At 46.7% G+C, this 21,115-nt stretch overlaps 1 long non-coding RNA gene across 3 annotated transcripts in view; it reads right to left on the minus strand.

The window, feature by feature from the left end:
- Window positions 1–6,427: 6,427 nt before the first annotated feature.
- Window positions 6,428–21,115, minus strand: part of LOC121476439 — a 35,512-nt gene continuing 20,824 nt past the window's right edge. The window contains exons 3-5 of one of the 3 annotated variants that reach the window (XR_005983950.1): window positions 15,313–15,468; window positions 15,039–15,101; window positions 6,428–6,479 (exon numbers count right to left, since the gene is read on the minus strand). This is a non-coding gene — a long non-coding RNA (uncharacterized LOC121476439). Of the gene's footprint in view, window positions 6,480–15,027; window positions 15,102–15,312; window positions 15,469–17,636; window positions 18,136–21,115 lie in introns of those variants that run through there. The other 2 variants (XR_005983949.1, XR_005983951.1) reach the window with 2 other exon arrangements.

Genomic DNA, 21,115 nt, shown 5'->3' on the forward strand with positions numbered 1-21,115 from the left:
TGAACTGAAGGCAGACCCCTAACCAGCTGAGCCACTCGGCTACTCCATTTCTAAGAATTCAAGAAAGCTCCTCTGCAGGAGGAGCATCTTTAGTATGGAGGGACCTCAGGAAGAACTGATATTTGACCCCACTCTTGCTGGTGATGCTAAAGATGAAGAAGGAATTTAGGTAACAGCAAGCACAGTTCCATCTGGAGCAGAGGAAAGCAGAAGAACTGTCAGATGAACTCAGGTCGCTGAGCCTCACAACACAACTCTTGGATGGGTTAAAACAAAATGGATTCACGTGAATTCTTAAAGAATACTTAATTCTTAAAACAACCTAATGAGGTATGTAGGTATCCCTGTTTAAAAGAGGAAGGTGTTGAGACACCTGGGTGGCTCAGCCGTTGAGCGTCTGCCTTTGACTTGGTGTGATCCCAAGGTCTGGGATCAAGTCCCACATCAGGCGCCTGCGTGGATGGAACCTGTTTCTCCCTCTGCCTGTGTCTTTGCCTCTCTCTCTCTCTCTCTCTCTCTCTCGGTCTATCTCATGAATAAATAAACAAAATCTTTAAAAAAGCAGGGGGGAGGTCTTGAACAATAAGTTGGTGAAGAGTATGAGACAATAAGCTGGAAGGCTAGCTGGTTTATAGAGCCACACATTCCTTCAGACTTGAGTAAAAAAAACAGGCTATTTTTATGTACTGCCTGTTTTCTAAGTGTATCAGTTGAATAAACACATTTAATAAGCTTTTTACTTAAGCTTTACCCTAAGCAGTAATCAAAGTTGTGTTTGAAATCACCATGAGGCAAAGTCCCTTGTTTTAAGAGAACAGGATTAACTAGCACTGATGGCCTTTTGAGTGCTTTTCTCTTGGTGTACAGACACCAAGTGACAACCTTATTCCTTAGGGCACTTCATATCTTCACCTGCCCAGCACTGTGGGTATACAAGCTGACTCAGTCCCCTTCCTAATGAGCTCACAAACAGTGGGAAACCATGTTTCCATATTCTACTCAATCCTTACCTGGGGTTAGATTTTTTTAATCCCTGTGTTTTTGTCTTTAAAGGTTTCATTTATTTATTCATGAGAGACATAGGCAGAGGGAGAAGCAGGCCCCATGCAGGATCCCAGCGTGGGACCGATTGCAGCACCCCAGGATCATGCCCTGAGCCAAAGACCGATGCATTTAACCACTGAGCCACCCAGGCATCCTTGTATTCATGTTTTAAAAGTGGCTATCATAAACCAAGAAACTGATAATAGGACAAACATCTCTAAGGGTAATGGACAAGTAAAACAAGCTAACTCAGCATGGTTTTTTGCAATCACTAGGTAGCTAGGCAGATGTTCAGTATTGATGGTTCTGGACCAAAAACTAGTCAATAGTTCGTGGGGGGCAGCCCCGGTGGCGCAGCGGTTTAGCACCACCTGCAGCCCGGGGTGTGATCCTGGAGACCTGGGATCGAGTCCCACATCAGGCTTCCTGCATGGAGCCTGCTTCTCCCTCTGCCTGTGTCTCTGCCTCTCGCTCTCTGAATGAATAAATAAATAAATCTTAAAAAAAAAAAAAAAAAAGTTTGTGGGGCATTTGCTGTTTCAAAGCGTTATCTAGGGTTTTTTTTTTTTTTTTTAAGATTTTTATTTGAGAGCAGGAGGACGGGCAGAGGGAGAAGCAGACTTCCTGGCTGAGCAGGGAGCCCAAAGTGTGGGAGGGGGGAACCCAATGTGGGGCTCAGTAGCAGGACCTTGAGATCATGACCTGTGCTGAAAGCAGCTGCTTAAACTGATCCAGCCCCTCAGGTTTGATCTCAGGGGTGTGAGTTCAAGCCCCAACATGGGGCTTGCATATTTGTGGTCCTTGCCATCAAGGAAACTTGCTGTGAATATTAAATATGACCACATGTAGGAGGTTTTTAATACCTTAAAAAACTAGTATGCTTGATAGTAAATAAAATTTAAAAACATTTCCAGGGATCCCTGGGTGGCGCAGCAGTTTGGCCCCTGCCTTTGGCCCAGGGCGCGATCCTGGAGACCTGGGATCGAATCCCACGTCGGGCTCCCGGTGCATGGAGCCTGCTTCTCCCTCTGCCTGTGTCTCTGGCTCTGTCTCTCCTTCTATCTCTCAAGAATGAATAAATAAATAAAATCTTTAAAAAAATAAATAAATAAAAAATAAAAACATTTCCAATCCTTAAGTAGTGGGGAGAGAGGGGTCAACTTGGTTTTCAGCAACAGCTCTGTCACTTAAAGGCTGTGGGGGTAAAATCTCAAGAATCTAAGTTATTGTGAGGATTACATGAGGTACTTAATACATGGTGGTAGTTAAATCATTTCAGCAAGCAACTTTGGTGAACCTCCCTCCAGGTAACTACCCGTTGGGATATTCACAAACATTTTTTGTACGTGGGCATCATACTACATATATCATTCCGTTATTCTTTACTGGTTCTGTCCAGGTTTTGGTATTACAGGTGTCACCAACTGTACTTTGCCTTGTAGTTGTCTGGAGATAAACTCACAGGAGTGGGAACTTTGGCACATGGATTTTATATTTTTGTATATATACAGTATATATATATTTTGTATATATACTGTGAAAAATGGCATTTCAACAGTGTAAAGTTAGCAAGAAGTACATGAGAATGTCATTTCTTCACATCCTTTCAAAATTGGTTTTAAGAGAATGATACTGTTTTTATTGTTTTACTTATTTGAGTAAAGAGTGTCTTATGTTTCCCTTTTGTGAGCTGCCTGTTCATGGCTTATACCAGTTTTTCTCAGAACATTGTTATTCTTAACCCTTTATCATGTTACAAATATTTTTCCCATTTTTTTCTGTCTTTTCATCTTATTTAGAAGTTTTAAGAATTTTATTGATGCTGTCCCTAATGATTTTTCTTATGTTTTTAAAAAAATGGATCAGTCCAATTGTTTTTTTTCTGCTTCCCCTTCTGTTTAATATGGTCTTCATCTGTCTTTTACACTTAGACATTTATTCTTTCTTCATAAACAAAAGTTTCCATATGCTTTTTCTTTGTAACATTTTTTCTGACACAGTTGGAATCAGCATATGCATGTTATTTGTCCAAATCTACCCATATGTGAACAGCTAGGGTTTGAAGGTTTCCTTCAACAACTGTTCTCTTCATTTAAAACTCATCTTTGTGATGCTTGGCTGGCTCAGTCGGCAAAGCATGCAACCCTTGATCTCAGGGTTCTCAGGTTGAGCCCCATAGAGTTTGCTTAAAAAGGAAGGTGAACACCTGTCGCTTGAAGGGAAAAGGACTTTTAAGGTTTTTTTTAAACGTCCTCCCCCCTAACTATTCTTTAATCAAATTTATGCATATATGTGGTTTTAGAAGTATCATTTTACAAGACAGCTAAAAATAGTCTCTCCCCTTTCACAGTCTGAAGTCTAGGGCAGACTGTAAAGATTTTATTTATTTGTGAGAGAGGCAGAGACACAAGGCAGAGGGAGAAGCAGGCTCCCTATGGGGAGCCCAATGCCTCACTTGATTCCAGGACCCCGGGGTCACGCTGTGAGCCAAAGGCAGCAGCTCAACCACTGAGCCACCCAGGTGCTACTAGGGCAACCACTTTAAACTCCTAGCTGTTTTTCTGACCTACATTATGCCTTCTTGTTTAACACTCCTTTTTTTGTTTAAATTGAGGTGAAATTCATAATGTAAAATTCATCATTTTAAAGTGAAAAGTTCAGTGGCAATACATTTTTTAAAATATTGTACAACCACCACCTCGTCTAGTTCCAAAATGTTTTTATCACCCCAAAATAAAACCATACTCAAGGCAGTTACTGGGGAGCCTGGGTGGCTCAGTTGCTTAAGCATCAGCCTTTAGCTCAGGTCATGATCCCTGGGTCCTGGGATTGAGCCCCACATCGGGCTCCCTGCTCTGGGGGGAGCCTGTTTCTCCCTCCGCCTACCTCTGCCCCTACTTGCTTGCTCAGTCTGTCAAATAAGTAAAATCTTTAAAAAAAAAAAAAAAAAAAAAAGCAGTTCCTTATTCTCTCCTCCTCACCTTGCCCCTGGCAACCACTAGTCTGCTTTCTGTTCCCATGGATTTACCTATTCTGGATATTTCATATAAATGGAATCATGTAAATTAGCTAAATAATATCCCACTGCATATAAGCATAATTTATGCATTTACTTTATTGGATTTCTACCTTTTGGTTATTTCAAATGGTGCTGCAATAAACATTTATGGACATTCACTTGTTTGAATTCCTGTTTTCAGTTCTTTGGGATACACACTTAAAAAGTGGAGTTGTGGGGCAGCCCTGGTGGCGCAGCAGTTTAGCGAGCACTGCCTGTGGCCCAGGGTGTGATCCTGGGGCCCCGGGATCGAGTCCCACGTCGGACTCCCTGCATGGAGCCTGCTTCTCCCTCTGCCTGTGTCTCTGCCTCTCTCTCTTTCTCTGTGTCTCTCATGAATAAATAAATAAAATCTTTAAAAAGTGGAGTTGGTTTAAATAACATTCTTACACAAGGATTTCTTGCATTTTTATTTTATACTGTTTCTCCTGGAACCTTTGTAATTATATAATTGTTTTTTATTAAATCCGTATTTTAGGTTTACATTTCTGTGGCTTTTGCATAACAAAAGCTTATATATAATATGTATAATTCTATATTTAACATTTCATGTAAATATATTTACATAAAACGTTAATAGTTATCTTGTTTTCCATCTCTTTAGTGTTCTGTATTCCTATCTGTAATTCAGCCCCCCAATTTTTTTTTTATCATTGATTTATTTATTCATGAGAGACACAGAAAGAGAGAGGCAGAGGGAGAAGCAGGCTCTTCGCAGGAGCCAATGCAGGACTTGATCTCGGATCCTGGGATCACAACCAGATCCAAAGGCAGCCGCGCAGCCGCCCAGCCGCTGAGCCACCCAGTCATCCCTCAGCCCCAAACTTTGAACCATGGTTTAAATTTCAGTATGTTCAATCCAGTTTACTTCCTTTGTTTTTTTTTTTTTTTCTTGGACATAATCCCAGGACCTGTATCATTAGCTCCAATTTAGATTACTTTTAAAAAAAAAAAAAAAAAAAGATTTTATTTATTCATTCATAGAGACACAGAGAGACAGAGACACAGGCAGAGGGAGAAGCAGGCCCCATGCAGGGAGCCCGATGTGGGACTTGATCCCAGGCCTCCAGGATCACACCCTGGGCTGCAGGCAGCACTAAACCGCTGTGCCACTGGGGCTGCCCCTAGACAGATTACTCTTGAGACTTACAGTTCAGGGATCTAGTGTCAGATTTCTATTTCTACATAATGTCTTCCTCTCTCTTTGTTCCTCCTTCCTTTTGGTGAAACATTGTCTGGTAGCTCCCAAAGAAAAGGCTCAATCCTTGGCTTTCTTTGTTTATACCAACTCCTAGGTAATTTCATCTAGTCTGTGGCTTTAAATGCTACCTTAGGGGTTACTACTTTAAAACTCATACCTCCAGTGCAGACCTTCCCTGAACTGCAGCCTTACATTTGCATCTGCCTATTAAATATCCCCACCTAGATCTCTAATAAATACCTAGGCTTAAAAAAAATTTTTTTTTAAATTTTTTAAAATTCCAAACAGAACTCTTGATTTTGGCAATCCAAACCTGCTCTCTCCCCAGACATCTCCATCTCAGTAAATAGCAACTCATCCTTGGACCAAAATCCTAAGTCCTTGACTTTTTTTTTTTTTTTTTTCTCTAAATGCCGCATACGTACTTGATCACCAAAACCCCTTAGCTCTACCTTTACAGCATATGCCCACATTTAAGCACTTATGACCTTTACTACAACCACCCTAGCTGAAGTCGCTTTCTACCCTTACTACTGTAAAAGCTGCATAACTGTTCTCTTTCCACCTGTGAGCCCCACTGAAATCTTTTCTATATCCAGCATTGAAGAGTGATTTTTAAAATGTGAATCGTTGGGGTGCCTGGGTGGCTCAGTCAGTTAAGGGTCTCACTCTTGATTTCCACTCCAGTCATGATCTCGAGGTTGTGAGATTGGAGCCCTACATTGGGCTTCACACGGAGCATGGAGTCTGCTTAAGATTCTTCCGTCTTCCCCACCCCCTTTACAGGTATATGCGTGTTCCCTCTCTCCAAAAAGAAAAAAGAAATTGTAAGTCACATGATGTCCCACAGGTTCAAAAACCTCCAGTGGTTTCCCATCTCACTCAGAATAAAATCTAAAATCCTTCTCTTGCCCTCTAAGGCAGTGATAGGATCTTGGTGGAAAACAGATGGATGTCATACTCACACTGAGGAATTTGGAGAGAATGTTCTAAAGGAATGTTTTATTTTATTATTTTTTTAAGATTTTATTTATGAGAGACAGAGAGAGAGAGAGAGGCAGAGACACAGGCAGAGGGAGAAGCAGGCTCCAGGCAGGGAGCCTGATGCAGGACTCGATGCTGGACTCCAGGATCGTGCCCTGGGCTGAAGGCAACTGCTGAGTCACCCAGGCGTCCCTAAAGGAACGTTTAATAAAGATGTGAGTGGGGTTTAGGGAACCCACAGGGCATACTGCCTATGATTCCCTGGAGCTAGCAACTGTGGGGAGACATTAGGCATTTCCACCCCTAGTCTGAAGAGTGCAAGGGAACTCAGAGCTGGGGAGGGTCATCTGATGGAAGCTGTGACCCTCTGTAAAGATTCCAGCCTTCTGATTTATTGCAAGTGCCTTCCATTGGCCAAACCTCACAGGAAGCCAGAGGTCAAGAGAGCCTGTTGATATGGTCCCTGAACATCAGGTTCCCAGGCAGCAGAGAAGGGTGGAGAGTGGGACTGGAGGGACAAGCGGAAAGCATCCAGTACAAAGGGCCCTGTGATCTGGCCTTGTCCAGCTACCTGTGTTCATCTCCTACCACCCTTTCCAGTCCTGGTGGCCTGGTTCCACAGACACTCTTCCCGGAGTCATTGCCCCTCTAATTCCTCTACCTGGAAGGCTCTCAGCCCAGCTATCCACGTGGCTTGTGCCTTCCTTCCTGAAAGGCCCTACCTAAAAGAGGGCCCCCTCCCACCCAGCACTCCTTCCCTTCCCCCTGCTGTTCTTCAGAGGACGGATCACTACCTGACACGCTGTGTTGATATTTTCAGATTATAAGATACAAACAAGAACCTTGTTTGTTTGCTGCTGTATCCCTAGCATTTAGAATAATGTCTGGTACATGGTAGGTTCTCAATACTAATGTATATAAATGTTAAAGGAATGCACATAAGAGTAGAAAAAATGTTTTGGAGATCTTGGAAAGTCTTTTTTAAACCATCACTGGTGACTGATAAAGAATTTGACTTGGGGGACGCCTGGGTGGCTCAGCGGTTTAGCACCTGCCTTTGGCTCAGGGCGTGATCCCGGGGTCCTCAGATCGAGTCCCGCATCGGGCTCCCTGCATGGAGCCTGCTTCTCCCTCTGCCTGTACCTCTTGTGAATAAATAAATAAAATCTTTAAAAAACAAAAAACTGTGGTTGTAAAGTCAGGTGTCATTCTGACTCCCATTCCTTTGTTAGTAACCTATGTTTTGTTTTCCTTTTTTTTTTCTTTTTTTATTTGCTTTTAGGATCATCTCTTTATTGGTTAGTTTTCTCAGTTTTGTGATAATACCTTGGGTTTTCCTTTTTTTTTTTTTTTTTCCATTTGTTCCATGAGATAGTAAGCGATTTTAGTCTCAAAATTGCCTTGCAGTTTGGGGAGATTTTCTTGAGTTATTTATTCCTTTAATGTCTCACACTATTTTCTATGTTCTTTTTCTGGAACTCATTATTTGCTCACACTTTCTGGACTGATGCTTTAATTTTTTTCACCTTTTACTAACTATTGTCCATCTCTTTTCCTGCTTTCTGGGAGGTTTCAACTTTATCTTCCAATTTTACTTAGAGTTTCATTTCTACCTCCATATTTTAAATTTCCCAGAGCTGGTGATATGTTGGTAACTGTTCTTTTTTTTTTTTTTTTTTAATTTTTTTTTAAATTTTATTTATTTATGATAGTCATACAGAGAGAAAGAGAGAGGCAGAGACACAGGCAGAGGGAGAAGCAGGCTCCATGCGCCGGGAGCCTGATGTGGGATTCGATCCCCGGTCTCCAGGATCGCGCCCTGGGCCAAAGGCAGGCGCCAAACCACTGCGCCACCCAGGGATCCCGTTGGTAACTGTTCTATGTATATTGTTGGATGTGTATTTACATGTGTGTATATACATGTATGTTGTGGGTACACATGTGTATGTTATACACATGCATGTGTGTTGTGTGTTGGCATGTTGGTGAATGTTTAACTCTTGTGAGGGAAATGACAACACTGATTTGTAGTGTTTACCTATTTCTGTGGTGTAAAAATTCCCACTATGGCCTATTTCAAACTACCAGCAAGATGTCACGATGTGGTGTTGGGAAGAGATGCTCAGTAGTAGCCATTATGTAAGATTTCCCCTATACAGAAACAATTAACATAAGTGATTTCAAAACCATGAATAGGGCAGCCCCAGTGGCTCAGGGGTTGAGCGCTACCTTCAGCCCAGGGCATGAACCTGGAGACCTGGGATCGAGTCCCATGGTGGGCTCCCTGCATGGAGCCTGCTTCTCCCTCTGCCTGTGTCTCTGCTTCTCTCTCTCTCTCTCTCTCTCTCTCTGTGCCTCTCATGAATAAATAAATTTAATAAAAAAAACCACGAATAATAGTAAAACTATAAAACAATCAGGAAATGGTGAGTTTTGAGTATTTATTACAATTGTTTTGAATACAGTTTATTTACCTTTGAGTTCATTTATTTTATTTTTAAATAATGCCTGTGTTTAACTGGCTTGCAGAATTCCTGAAAATTTAACAGTCAGCTCTTGTGAGCCCTTATGAACCAGATCCAGTTCGCCACTGCTCAGAGCTCATTTTTGTGCCTTTAATTTTTTTAAAGGTTTTTTTATTTATTTGAAGGGGACAGCACATGAGAGAGCGCAAGAGCAGGAGGAGGGGCAAAGAGAGAGGGAACCAGTGGCTCCCACGAAGCAGGGAGGATGCGGGGTTCCATCCCAGGACCTGAGATCATGACCTGAGCTGAGAGTAGATGCTTAACCGACTGAACCACCCAGGCGCTTCTAATTTTTTTTTTTTTTTTAAGATTTGATTTATTTATTCATGAGAGACAAAGAAAGGGGGTTGGGCAGAGACACAGGCAGACGGAGAAGCAGGCTCCATGCAGGGAGCCCGATGTAGGACTCGATCCCGGGTCTCCAGGATCACACCCTGGGCCGAAGGCAGGCACTAAACCGCTGAGCCACCCAGGCAGGGATCCCCTAATTTTTTTTAAAATAGAAAACTGTTGTTTCATAGCTGTCTTCTCAGCTTAGCTCTTTCTGCCTCTACATTCTCTGGTTTTGCTGAGCTCCTTTGAGGCTTGTTTGTCATTTATGTTAGGAGACTTTGCTCAAATACCCAGTCGTCCTTGCAAGAATTTGAATTGTGATGCCCGCCGTACTGTATAGTGAATTGTATCCCGATGCAGTTACTCTTCTTCGCTACTAGGTGGCGTATATTGTGCTGTTGCTGGTGTAAATGCTACCATATAACCAGCAGCTTTGTGTAATTTAAATGTACTTTGACATTTATTATTTCTTTGATTTTCACAACTTCCCAAAAGTTAACTCCAGATATCCTTGGAAGGAGACTTGGAATGAATTCAAACATATATGTCCTATTTTAAAGATGGGGAGGGGCGCCTAGGTGGCTCAGTCTGTTGGTAGCCTGACACTTGGTCTCAGCTCAGGTCTTGATCTCAGAGTTGTGGGTGCAAGCCGCACGGTGGGCTTTGCACTGGGTGTGGAGCTTCTTAAAAAAAGAAAATGATGCAGAAATTGAGGTTCAGAAAAGGTAACTCAAACCAAGATCATTAGGATGTCTAGTGTTCCATCACTATATCTTGGCGATAGACTTTTACAATACTTTTTTTCAAGTTTTTGTTTTTGTTTTTTTTTAATGAGGAGTGCAAATAATAAAGACCCATGTTCAAGGCACCTGGCTGGCTCAGTCAGTAGAGCATGCAGCTCTTCATATGGGGGTCATGAGTTCAAGCCCCACGTTGGACATAGAGATACTTAAATAAACTAACATATATGTAGGTTTAAAAAAAGGACCCGTGGGGCAGCCCTGGTGGCTCAGCGGTTTAGCACCGCCTTCAGCCCAGGGCATGATCCTGGAGACCCAGGATCGAGTCCCATGTCGGGCTCCCTGCATGGAGCCTGCTTCTCCCTCTGCCTGTGTCTCTGCCTCTCTCTCTCTCTCTCTCTCCCATGAGTAAATAAATAAAATCTTTTCTTTTTTTTAAAAAAAGGACCCATGTTCTTCTAGGCAAATCAACTTAAAAATTATAACTAACATTTTAGCTAATTCCTAATGTATGGCAATATATCTGTTAGAGAAATCCAATGTTGTTTTTAAAATTTATTTTTAAGATTTTATTTATTTATTCATGAGAGACAGACAGACAGACAGACACACACACACACACACACACACACACACACACAGAGGCAGAGATGCCTCTGGATGCCCCAAGGAATCAAATTTTAAAATCTCCAGACATCTAAGTGAACTTAGGCACTGCTCTCTTTTATATTGTTTCTCCCTAATTTTGTTAGCTATCAGTAAAAACTCAAATTCTCCCAAGCTAAGGATAGGAGTTGCCTTTCAGCTGCAAGCGAGTGCTGTTGCCAGCATCCCAGCCTCACCTGCAGTCATAGTGCTGCTTACACTCCTACGTGTTGTGTGGCTACAAACACAATGATGTATGTACTAGTAGCTGGGGAATGACAGTCCCCATATCAGGGTAGCGGCACCCCTCTAGTGGGAGGAATTGAGCAGGATTGGGCAGGGCCACACAGACATCTTCACCTGTGTCTGTAATGCTTTCTTTTTCAACCTAGGTTTAGGTTCAAGGGGCTTTTGTTATAGTTTCTGTGTCTTTTTGTATGTCCAGCATAAAAAGTCTCTGTGAGGTCTACGATTGTAGAAGCAGTTTGCTCACTCAGCAGATATTTACTGAGCACTTCTGGGACAAATCCTCTTCTATACAGTAGTGAACAGCAGTCTAGGCTCTGGATTCATTGCTAATTCATTCAACACACATTCACTGAGCTCCTGCTCTGGGTACCGTGCTATGCCAGATGCTCATAAGATGAGGCACTCGTACCTAGTCCTTCACTCTGACAGGCTTGCCCACTAGTGTGGGGTGGGGCACATTATCCATGAAGTGTGCAGCCCTTGCAAGACAGGACTTAGCTTCAGAAGAGAGATAAAGTGTTAAGGAAAAATCATAGAATTCGGAGGGCTTCACAGAGGAGATGACAGTTAAGCTGGATCAGGAAGGACAAGCAGGGAGGGGGAGCACTGCAGGCAAAGAGGCTCCTAAGAAGAGGGAACAGCATGAGCAGGGTGTGGAGGTGGAGAGTGTGCAGTGTGAAGGTCCAGCGAGCATTTTAGTTTGATTGGTGAACTTAGTAAAGTCCGGGAAAGGAGGTAGGTCAACTGGGGAGGGCCCAGGTCCAGGTAGGTCTCCTACCTAGAGCCACGGGATGTTAGGGCCAAGAGGGCCGGGGAATGGCAGCTGGGTGGGCAGAGACAGGACCTGCCCAGACAGGGGCGGGGGGAGATGGATCTGAGTAGAATCCACAGGACCTGGCAGCTGTTTGAGCTTGGGTTGGGGGTGCTTTTCACAGGAGGTTACTCAGTGTCTCCTTGAACTCCTCCAGGGAGGGGAAGGTCACCATGTAAAAGGTTTGGGCTTTTCCTGCTGGATGGTAGTTCCTCATTCGTGTACTGGATCTCACATGGAACTCCCCTGCACAGGAGTGCACTGAGGGGGAAGGACGTGGAAGAGGAGGAGCTTGGAAGCATGCAATTTCTGCAAGAGTCTGTGCGCTGGGGTCCTGGTAGTCAGGGCGCCTGAGGGCAAGCCCAGCTGGAGGTTATCAAAGGGGAGAGGCTGCCGTGGGGCTGCTGACCAGCAGGCTGAAGGCTGGGGCTCCTGGATTGCCTCCGTGGTGCTCGTGTGGAGATGTGCTGAGACTGGTATGCCCTCCCTACCGGGGGAACTTGGGATTCAGACACCATCTAGGGCCGGAGGTGTGGGGGCAGTCGGTGTCATCCAGGAGGTCCTGCTCTGCTGGCATTTCCTCTTCCAGTTTCAACTGACTCTCAGCATGAGCCATCACATTGGCCCTCACACTCCACCAGCATGGCTTTAGGTTCAAAGATGGGGTCAAGACTGGTCTAAGGAAGACTGATAGGTACACTTCGAAGGTCACTAGAACAGAACCCCTCCCCGTTGCCCTAGGTCTCTCCAGCTAACCTGTTGCAGTGCCTGAAATCCATCGCTGGAGAAGCACATACATTTCCTGGAGGGCCCGGCACATTATTCGAGAGCTTACTATAATACAGTTATTAACAAGTTCACCAAGATTTCAAAGGGTATGGTTTTTGTAAATTGTCAAACCCTACTCTTTTTTTTTTTTTTTAAGATTTTATTTATTTATTCATGAGAGACGTACAGAGAGGCAGAGACACCGGCAGAGGGAGAAGCAGGCTCCTCACAGGGAGCCCGCCTGATGCAGGACTCAATCCCTGGACCCAGGATCACACCCTGAGCCGAAGGCAAACGCTCAACTGCTGAGCCATCCAGGCGTCCGAACCCTACTCTTAAGTAAAGTGTCATCATTTATGCAAATCATCCCTGAGCACTAACCACTTTGAACTCAGGATCAGGGAATTATGGTTTAGAAACCCTTTGCCTCCATAATCTCACTGGAGCTTTACAGCAACCTCGTGCTGCAAAAATTATTCAAATTCTCTTTGCCTTAGTGTCCTCCTGTAAACTGGATGTAAAATCCCTTGCCCAAGGTCACATGACCCATATGAGGCCACAGAGACTGGGTATTGATTTAGAAACGGGGCTTATTTCTTCCTACTTTCTCAAAGCAGTCTGGGGTGTGACAATCTACATGGTGGAAGGGCAGTTCTCTGACCTTTGCAAGCGGGGTGAAGAACGGGTGGGGGCTAGAGAGGGAGTCATAGTCCCCATGGGTGGGTGTGTGAAGGCATCCAGAATCTGTGGCAGGAGGTCACTGAGGAAGTCGAACTGGGATTTTGGGTTGTGGTCTATTAGCCATTCAGGTGGTGAGACATAGGTCCTAGTACCTCGGGGTGAAGAGCCTGGGATGGAGAATCTGAGTAACTCCCTCAGGAAGGACCCCCCCTCCCCCACCCGTCAGTGCCTAAGCCCTGTTTCTCCAACCCTGCACTGCCTCCCAGTGGTGGCCAAGTCTCACTGCCTGGTTGAGTCTTACCTGGAAAAGAAGGAGGTTGACCAGGTAGGCATGCTAAGTTCTGGAAGCAGCTAAAACTATTCCAGTCTCCAACACCTCCAAAAGCTAGGCCCTGGGGCAGGGAGGATGAGTGTTTCCAGTCCTAACGGAATCACTTTTTCCTACATCCTAGCAGATTTATTTCTGCCCTCGTGCCTCCTTTCCAAGATTGGAAAATCAGGTGTATTGGGAGTCATCTTCTGGGCTCTGCCCAACCTGCCCATTTCTTCATTCAGCAACGTTCTCTAAATGCCTACGATGGTCCTGGCCCGCTCCTCCCCTCTCTTATCCGTCTGTCCATCCATCCATCCATCTATCCATCTATCCATTCATCCATCCAGTCAACAAATATATATTGAACTATGTGTCAGGTGCTGTTTTAGGGCTTGTGATACAAGAATGAGCAAAACCAGACATGGTCCCTACCCTCATGGATCCCGCGGGGTTTGGGAAGAGAGAGATATTCAAATAATCACTATACAAATGTAGATGGCATCTGTAACAAGTACTACAAAGGAGACTGCCTGGTGCTACAGGAGCCTCCAAGGTTGGGTGGGTGAATGGCACTGGGTAGGCCATGAAGGCTTCTCTGAGGAGGTGACACTTGAGCCGTTATCTGCAGGAAGGAGGAGTGAAGGAGGAGGGGGTGTGGGCATTGCTGGCGCAGGAATATTAAGGCCTTCTGGCAGAAGGGAGCACAGTGAGCGTTGGGGACGGGGAGGCCGAGTGGGGCCGATAGGAGGGAGGGAGGCAGGCCCTTGTAGGCATTTTGAAAGATCTGCCTTTGCTTCAAAGCAACAGGGATAGAGGGTTTTTTTTTTTTTAAGATTTTATTTATTTATTCATGAGAGACACAGAGAGAGAGAGAGGGAGGCAGAGACACAGGCAGAGGGAGAAGCAGGCTCCATGCAGGGAGCTTGACGTGGGACTCGATCCCGGGTCTCCAGGATCACACCCTGGGCTGAAGGCAGTGCTAAACCGCTGAGCCACCTGGGCTGCCCGGGATAGAGGGTTTTCATCGGAGGGAGTGACGTGATCAGCTTTGCATTTTGAAAATACTCTGTCAGCTTGCTGTGTGAAGGATGGAAGTGGGTGGATAGAAGGGCCTAGTGAATTTGTAAGACCAGATCAGTAAGGAGGCCAGAGTCCAAAGGAGGTGTGGAGTAAGCTGGGACTAGGGGTTAGGGTAGAGATGGAGAAGAGTTGAAAAGTAAGAGAAACATCTAGAAAGTAAATTTGTCAAGACTTGGGATTGGTTATGGAGAAGGAGAGAGAGAGAGAGAGAGAGAGATAGAGATAGGAAAGGTGACTGCCAGGTCTCGGACATGGGCAAGAGGAGGGATGGCGGTCCATTCCTGCAGGTGGGGGACACTGAGGAAGGGGCAGGCAGGGGCAGCACGTTATGAGTTCAGTGTTGGAGATGCTGGGTTTGAACCGTCTTTAAGATATCCGCACAGAAGGGTGCCTGCGTGGCTCAGTCAGTGTGGCTTGGGTCATGATCCTGGAGTCCCAGGATCGAGCCCTGTGAGTCTGCTTCCCTTCTCCCTCTGCTCCTCCCCGTGCTTGTGCTCTCTTGCTTGCTCACTCTCTCAAGTAAATAAATAAAATCTTAAAAAAAAAAAAAAAAAAGATATCCACACAGAGATGCCAAATAATAACCACCACTTACCGGGCACTTACATGTGTTAGGCACGAGGTGGAGAGTATCAGCGCCACCGCTGTCGACAAGGACACGCTAAGGCTCTGGAAGGTAAAGTAGGTGGGGGGGTGACATACGGATCGGAAGCTCGGAAGCAAGCTCTGCGCCTGAGAGTAGGGTCCTCAGGGAGGAGTAGAAATGAAGCCATGGTGAGCCCCCGGAGAGGAGTCCAGCTTCTTCCCCCTCTTACCCCCACCCCACCGCCAGCTGGGCCCCCCTCACATGCTGGGCAGCAAATGGGCTGCCTGGACCTACCCCGCGTGTGGCCAACGGTGTCAAAGACGGCCGCAGTGAAACCTCCTGCCCACTTGTCTCCTCGGAACTTACTTTCTCCAATCAGGGCATCCCCATCAATCTGGCAGGCCTGTGGCCTGGTAACTAATAGGGTTCCGAGCAGTGAGGCGTCAGCACCTGTGCGGTGGGCGCGGGGAGGGCCTTGTTGCTGGACACTCCTGCGTGGGCCTGAGCCCGCTGCTGCCTCCCTGGAGCGCTGTGCAGGGGTGAACCAGGCATCGGGCAGTACTAGGCCTGGGGCACCCGGGGGGCTTCCTCCGGTGACTGCCCCCGGCCCCCAGTCACCCCAGCCACTGATCTCCCCAGCCGAGGCCCAGACATTTACACTGGGGCCATTCCTGCCATGCCCTCTGACTTCGTGACCCACAGAATCCCGAGCAAAATAAAATAGTTGTTTTGAGGCACAGAACATTGGGATCCCGTGTTTCACGGCAAAAAGAACCGGACAGCTTACTGAGAGGGGCACGGGCTGAGCGTCCCCAGCTTCCTGGCTGCGGGGGACAGGGCAGTGGCTTCTCTCCACCTGCCGTGACTTCCCGTTCTCGCCTCATCTCACCGACGGGAATTACACGTGGATGTGTCTGTCTGTCCTGTCCACTGGTGGGGAGCCCCTGTGGGGAGAGGAGGGCACGGCTGTCCCCGTCGCCACATAGCCCAGGCTCAGAGCCCGGCAAGAGGAGAACCAGAAAATGCTTGCTGGTCCATGCATGCTGCACGCCTGCACGCTGCCTGATGCTTATTTCCCTGGGGGGCACCCCCACTTCTTCCGGGCTCACAGGGGCGCTGGGCGGGAGCTCTTGCTGCTGCCTCACAAAGATGTATGATTGGCCTGAAAGCACTTTTTCTGAAAGCATTCTCGTAATACAACAGTTTGACTGAAACACTGGTTTGATTGAAAATAAATATTCCCATTTGCTCAGGTTATTTTTTTTTCCCTATAGTGTCAGCTATTTTCATGCTTCATAGGGCAATTTTTAGCCAAGAGTTTTTTAAGCATTTTTGTCCATTTTCAGAACTTTTCAGAGTTTTCTCCCCTAACTATTCATAATTTGCTTTAGCCTACTTTTCTGCTTTTCAATATTTGTAGTGATTGAAAGTTGGAACAGCTTAAGAGACTAATGGATGTGGGGTCCTGCTTGGGACCACTGACTTAGAGTCTCAGAGGAGGAAAACCAGATGGGGCACTTCATTGGGGTGTTTATTTTTGTGTGTGTGATACATTGAGGCTTCAAGAAGGAAGGGGCTTGCCAGGGTCACGCAGTGAGGGGACAGTGAGGACCAGCATCCAGTGTCCTGGCTCCTGGCCTAGTACCCCTTCCTGCTCCAGGTAGGAGCAGAAATGGTCTCAAGGTGAAATTCAATCTTTCTTATGTCTCTATTTTCTGATGTTTCTGAAGGAATATAAAATTGCCTTTGGCCAACAAAGAAAAAAGAGTAAAAGAAAGAATAAAAAAATTCTATTACAGGGGATCCCTGGGTGGCTCAGCGGTTTGGCACCTGCCTTCGGCCCAGGGTGTGATCTGGAGTCCGGGATCGGGTCCACATTGGGCTCCCTGCATGGAGCCTGCTTCTCCCTCTGCCTGTGTCTCTGCCTCTCCCTCGTGTGTGTCTTCTCATGAATGCATGGATAAAATCTTTAAAAAAAAAAAAAACTAGATAGTGGGATGTTGAAGCTGTCATTCCACGTGGCCCCTCGAGCCGAAGTCTGTATGACTAAGCAAAGGCCGACGGGCCTGTACTAGTCCCTGATAGTGTGGCAGGCAGAGGGGTGGAGATGTAAGGTTCAGCTGCAACCGATGTCTTGCTCCGCGAAGAGAGCGGAATCAACGTCTGGAGTGTGGCTCATTTGGATGTGTGTTAGATAGCTCATGTTCTGTGTAAAACACGAAGGCGCAGCACCCGCAGCAACCAAAACACACCCCACCGCTGCTATCCCATACCGCGATCGCCGCAAGCTCGGATCCAGCATAAGCCTCAGCCGCCCCCCTGAGCGTAGGCGTCTCAGGGTAGGGAGTAGAATGAAGCCATGGTGAGCCCCCGGAGAGGAGTCCAGCTTCTTCCCCCTCTTACCCCCACCCCACCGCCAGCTGGGCCCCCCTCACATGCTGGGCAGCAAATGGGCTGCCTGGACCTACCCCGGTGTGGCCAACGGTGTCAAAGACGGCCAGTGAAAACTATGCCCACTATGTCTCCTCGGAACGTACTTTCTCCAATCAGGGCATCCCCATCAATCTGGCAGGCCTGTGGCCTGGTAAAACTAATAGGGTTCCGAGCAGTGAGGCGTCAGCACCTGTGCGGTGGGCGCGGGGAGGGCCTTGTTGCTGGACACTCCTGCGTGGGCCTGAGCCCGCTGCTGCCTCCCTGGAGCGCTGTGCAGGGGTGAACCAGGCATCGGGCAGTACTAGGCCTGGGGCACCCGGGGGGCTTCCTCCGGTGACTGCCCCCGGCCCCCAGTCACCCCAGCCACTGATCTCCCCAGCCGAGGCCCAGACATTTACACTGGGGCCATTCCTGCCATGCCCTCTGACTTCGTGACCCACAGAATCCCGAGCAAAATAAAATAGTTGTTTTGAGGCACAGAACATTGGGATCCCGTGTTTCACGGCAAAAAGAACCGGACAGCTTACTGAGAGGGGCACGGGCTGAGCGTCCCCAGCTTCCTGGCTGCGGGGGACAGGGCAGTGGCTTCTCTCCACCTGCCGTGACTTCCCGTTCTCGCCTCATCTCACCGACGGGAATTACACGTGGATGTGTCTGTCTGTCCTGTCCACTGGTGGGGAGCCCCTGTGGGGAGAGGAGGGCACGGCTGTCCCCGTCGCCACATAGCCCAGGCTCAGAGCCCGGCAAGAGGAGAACCAGAAAATGCTTGCTGGTCCATGCATGCTGCACGCCTGCACGCTGCCTGATGCTTATTTCCCTGGGGGGCACCCCCACTTCTTCCGGGCTCACAGGGGCGCTGGGCGGGAGCTCTTGCTGCTGCCTCACAAAGATGTATGATTGGCCTGAAAGCACTTTTTCTGAAAGCATTCTCGTAATACAACAGTTTGACTGAAACACTGGTTTGATTGAAAATAAATATTCCCATTTGCTCAGGTTATTTTTTTTTCCCTATAGTGTCAGCTATTTTCATGCTTCATAGGGCAATTTTTAGCCAAGAGTTTTTTAAGCATTTTTGTCCATTTTCAGAACTTTTCAGAGTTTTCTCCCCTAACTATTCATAATTTGCTTTAGCCTACTTTTCTGCTTTTCAATATTTGTAGTGATTGAAAGTTGGAACAGCTTAAGAGACTAATGGATGTGGGGTCCTGCTTGGGACCACTGACTTAGAGTCTCAGAGGAGGAAAACCAGATGGGGCACTTCATTGGGGTGTTTATTTTTGTGTGTGTGATACATTGAGGCTTCAAGAAGGAAGGGGCTTGCCAGGGTCACGCAGTGAGGGGACAGTGAGGACCAGCATCCAGTGTCCTGGCTCCTGGCCTAGTACCCCTTCCTGCTCCAGGTAGGAGCAGAAATGGTCTCAAGGTGAAATTCAATCTTTCTTATGTCTCTATTTTCTGATGTTTCTGAAGGAATATAAATTGCCTTTGGCCAAAAAGAAAAAAGAGTAAAAGAAAGAATAAAAAAATTCTATTACAGGGGATCCCTGGGTGGCTCAGCGGTTTGGCACCTGCCTTCGGCCCAGGGTGTGATCCTGGAGTCCCGGGATCGGGTCCCACATTGGGCTCCCTGCATGGAGCCTGCTTCTCCCTCTGCCTGTGTCTCTGCCTCTCCCTCGTGTGTGTCTCTCATGAATGAATGGATAAAATCTTTAAAAAAAATTCTATTACAGACATTTCGACCTGAGTACCCTCACCCCCTCCACTGCACCACGTACAGACAGGGTAGGAAGGCTGCCCGCCCACGCAGCTTTGCCTCTTTTAAGACAGTGGCCTTTAGGGACATTCTGGCTCAGACTTATGATCACACAGGTCCCGGCTTTGAGCCACAGGGTCCAGGAAAAGCCAGTATATTCTGGGGGCAGATATCCCTGGGACCTACCCACCCAGGATGGAGGAGATGCCAAGTGGGGGTCGGTAGGCCCTGCAGGCCACGAGCCCCAGGAAGTGCCACCAGAGGGCAGCAGGAAGCTGGCCCGAAGCTCTTAGGAGTGTGGGGCCCCCCACCCCTGCTAAGAGTATCCCTGGGGGGCCGCAGGCTCCTGGGAGGAGCATTTTGGTCAGGTTCAGAGGGAAGGGAGTGGAAAAGCTAGGTTTGTGTTTGGGGATGGCCCGTGTAAGCTTGGGGAGACAGGAATTAAGAAGTCAAAATTGCCAGAGGTGAGGATGGGAACTAAAAGCTCTGGGCGGGCTGGGAGGGGCTGTGTGTGTTTTCTGGAAGCCAGCTATATTCCTTTTTTTTTTTTTTTTTTTTAAGATTTTATTTATTTATTCATGAGAGACACAGAGAGAAAGGCAGAGACACAGGCAGAGAGAGAAGCAGGCTCCATGCAGGGAGCCCGATGTGGGACTCGATCCCAGGACCCCAGGATCATGCCCTGGGCCAAAGGCAGACACTCAACCACTGAGTCACCCAGGTGTCCCTGGAAGCAGCTATATTCTTAGAACAGTGCCTGGTATACAATATATATTAAATTAGTGTTTGGTAATTGAATGCACAAATGGAGATACTGCTGGGCAGGGCAAGGGGGGGAAGAGAGGGATGGCGGGTGTTTGAGTGGAAGACAAAACACAAAGGAATTTTACCTGTTTGTTGGGCAACATGCCAATAATCTCTTTAAATTCATGATCCCTCTTTTCTTTCTTTTTTTTTAATATTTTATTTATTTGTTCATGAGAGACACAGAGAGAGAGAGAGAGAGAGAGAGAGAGAGAGAGGCAGAGACACAGGCAGAGGGAGAAGCAGGCTCCATGCAGGGAGCCCGATGTGGGACTTGATCCCAGATCCTATGATCACGTCCTGGGCCGAAGGCAAGCACTCAGCCACTGAGCCACCCGGGCGTCCCATGGTCCCTTTTTTCACGTTAGTTTTTAAATGGAAAAATAGTACATTCTTATGATTAAAAAATATGAAACAGGGACGCATTGGGTGGCTCACTTGGTTAGGCGTCTGCTTTTGGCTCAGGTCATGATCCTGGTTGGGGGTGTGTCTTGAGATTGAGCCCCATGTGGGGTGCCCTGCTCAGTGGGGAGTCTGCTTATCCCTCTGCCTCCCCTCACCCTGCCCCCCTCACGTGCTTTCTCTCCCTCTTAGATAAATAAATAAATAAATAAATAAATCTTTTTTTTTTTTTTTTAGATTTTATTTATTTATTCATGAGAGACACACACAGAGAGAGAGAGGCAGAGAGAGAGGCAGAGACACAGGCAGAGGGAGAAGCAGGCTCCATGCAGGGAGCCCAATGTGGGACTCGATCCAGGGTCTCCAGGATCACACCCTGGGCTGAAGGCAGTGCTAAACCGCTGAGCCACCCGGACTGCCCAATAAATAAAATCTTTAAATAAATAAAATAAAAAATAGGAAACAAAATTTTTTTTTTTTTTTTTTTTTTTTTTTTTTTTTTTTTTTTTTTTTAGGAAACAAAAATTTAAAAATAAATCTCCCGGGACACCTGGGTGGCTCAGTGGCTGAGCATCTGCCTTTGTTTCAGGGCATGATTCCCAGATCCAGGATCAAGTCGCACATCGGGCTCCTTACAAGGAGCCTGCTTCTCCCTCTGCCTGTGTCTCTGACTCTCTGTGTCTCTCATGAATAAATAAATAAAAT

This window comes from Vulpes lagopus, chromosome 15, assembly GCF_018345385.1.
Source record: "Vulpes lagopus strain Blue_001 chromosome 15, ASM1834538v1, whole genome shotgun sequence".
Taxonomy (NCBI): Eukaryota; Metazoa; Chordata; class Mammalia; order Carnivora; family Canidae; genus Vulpes; species Vulpes lagopus.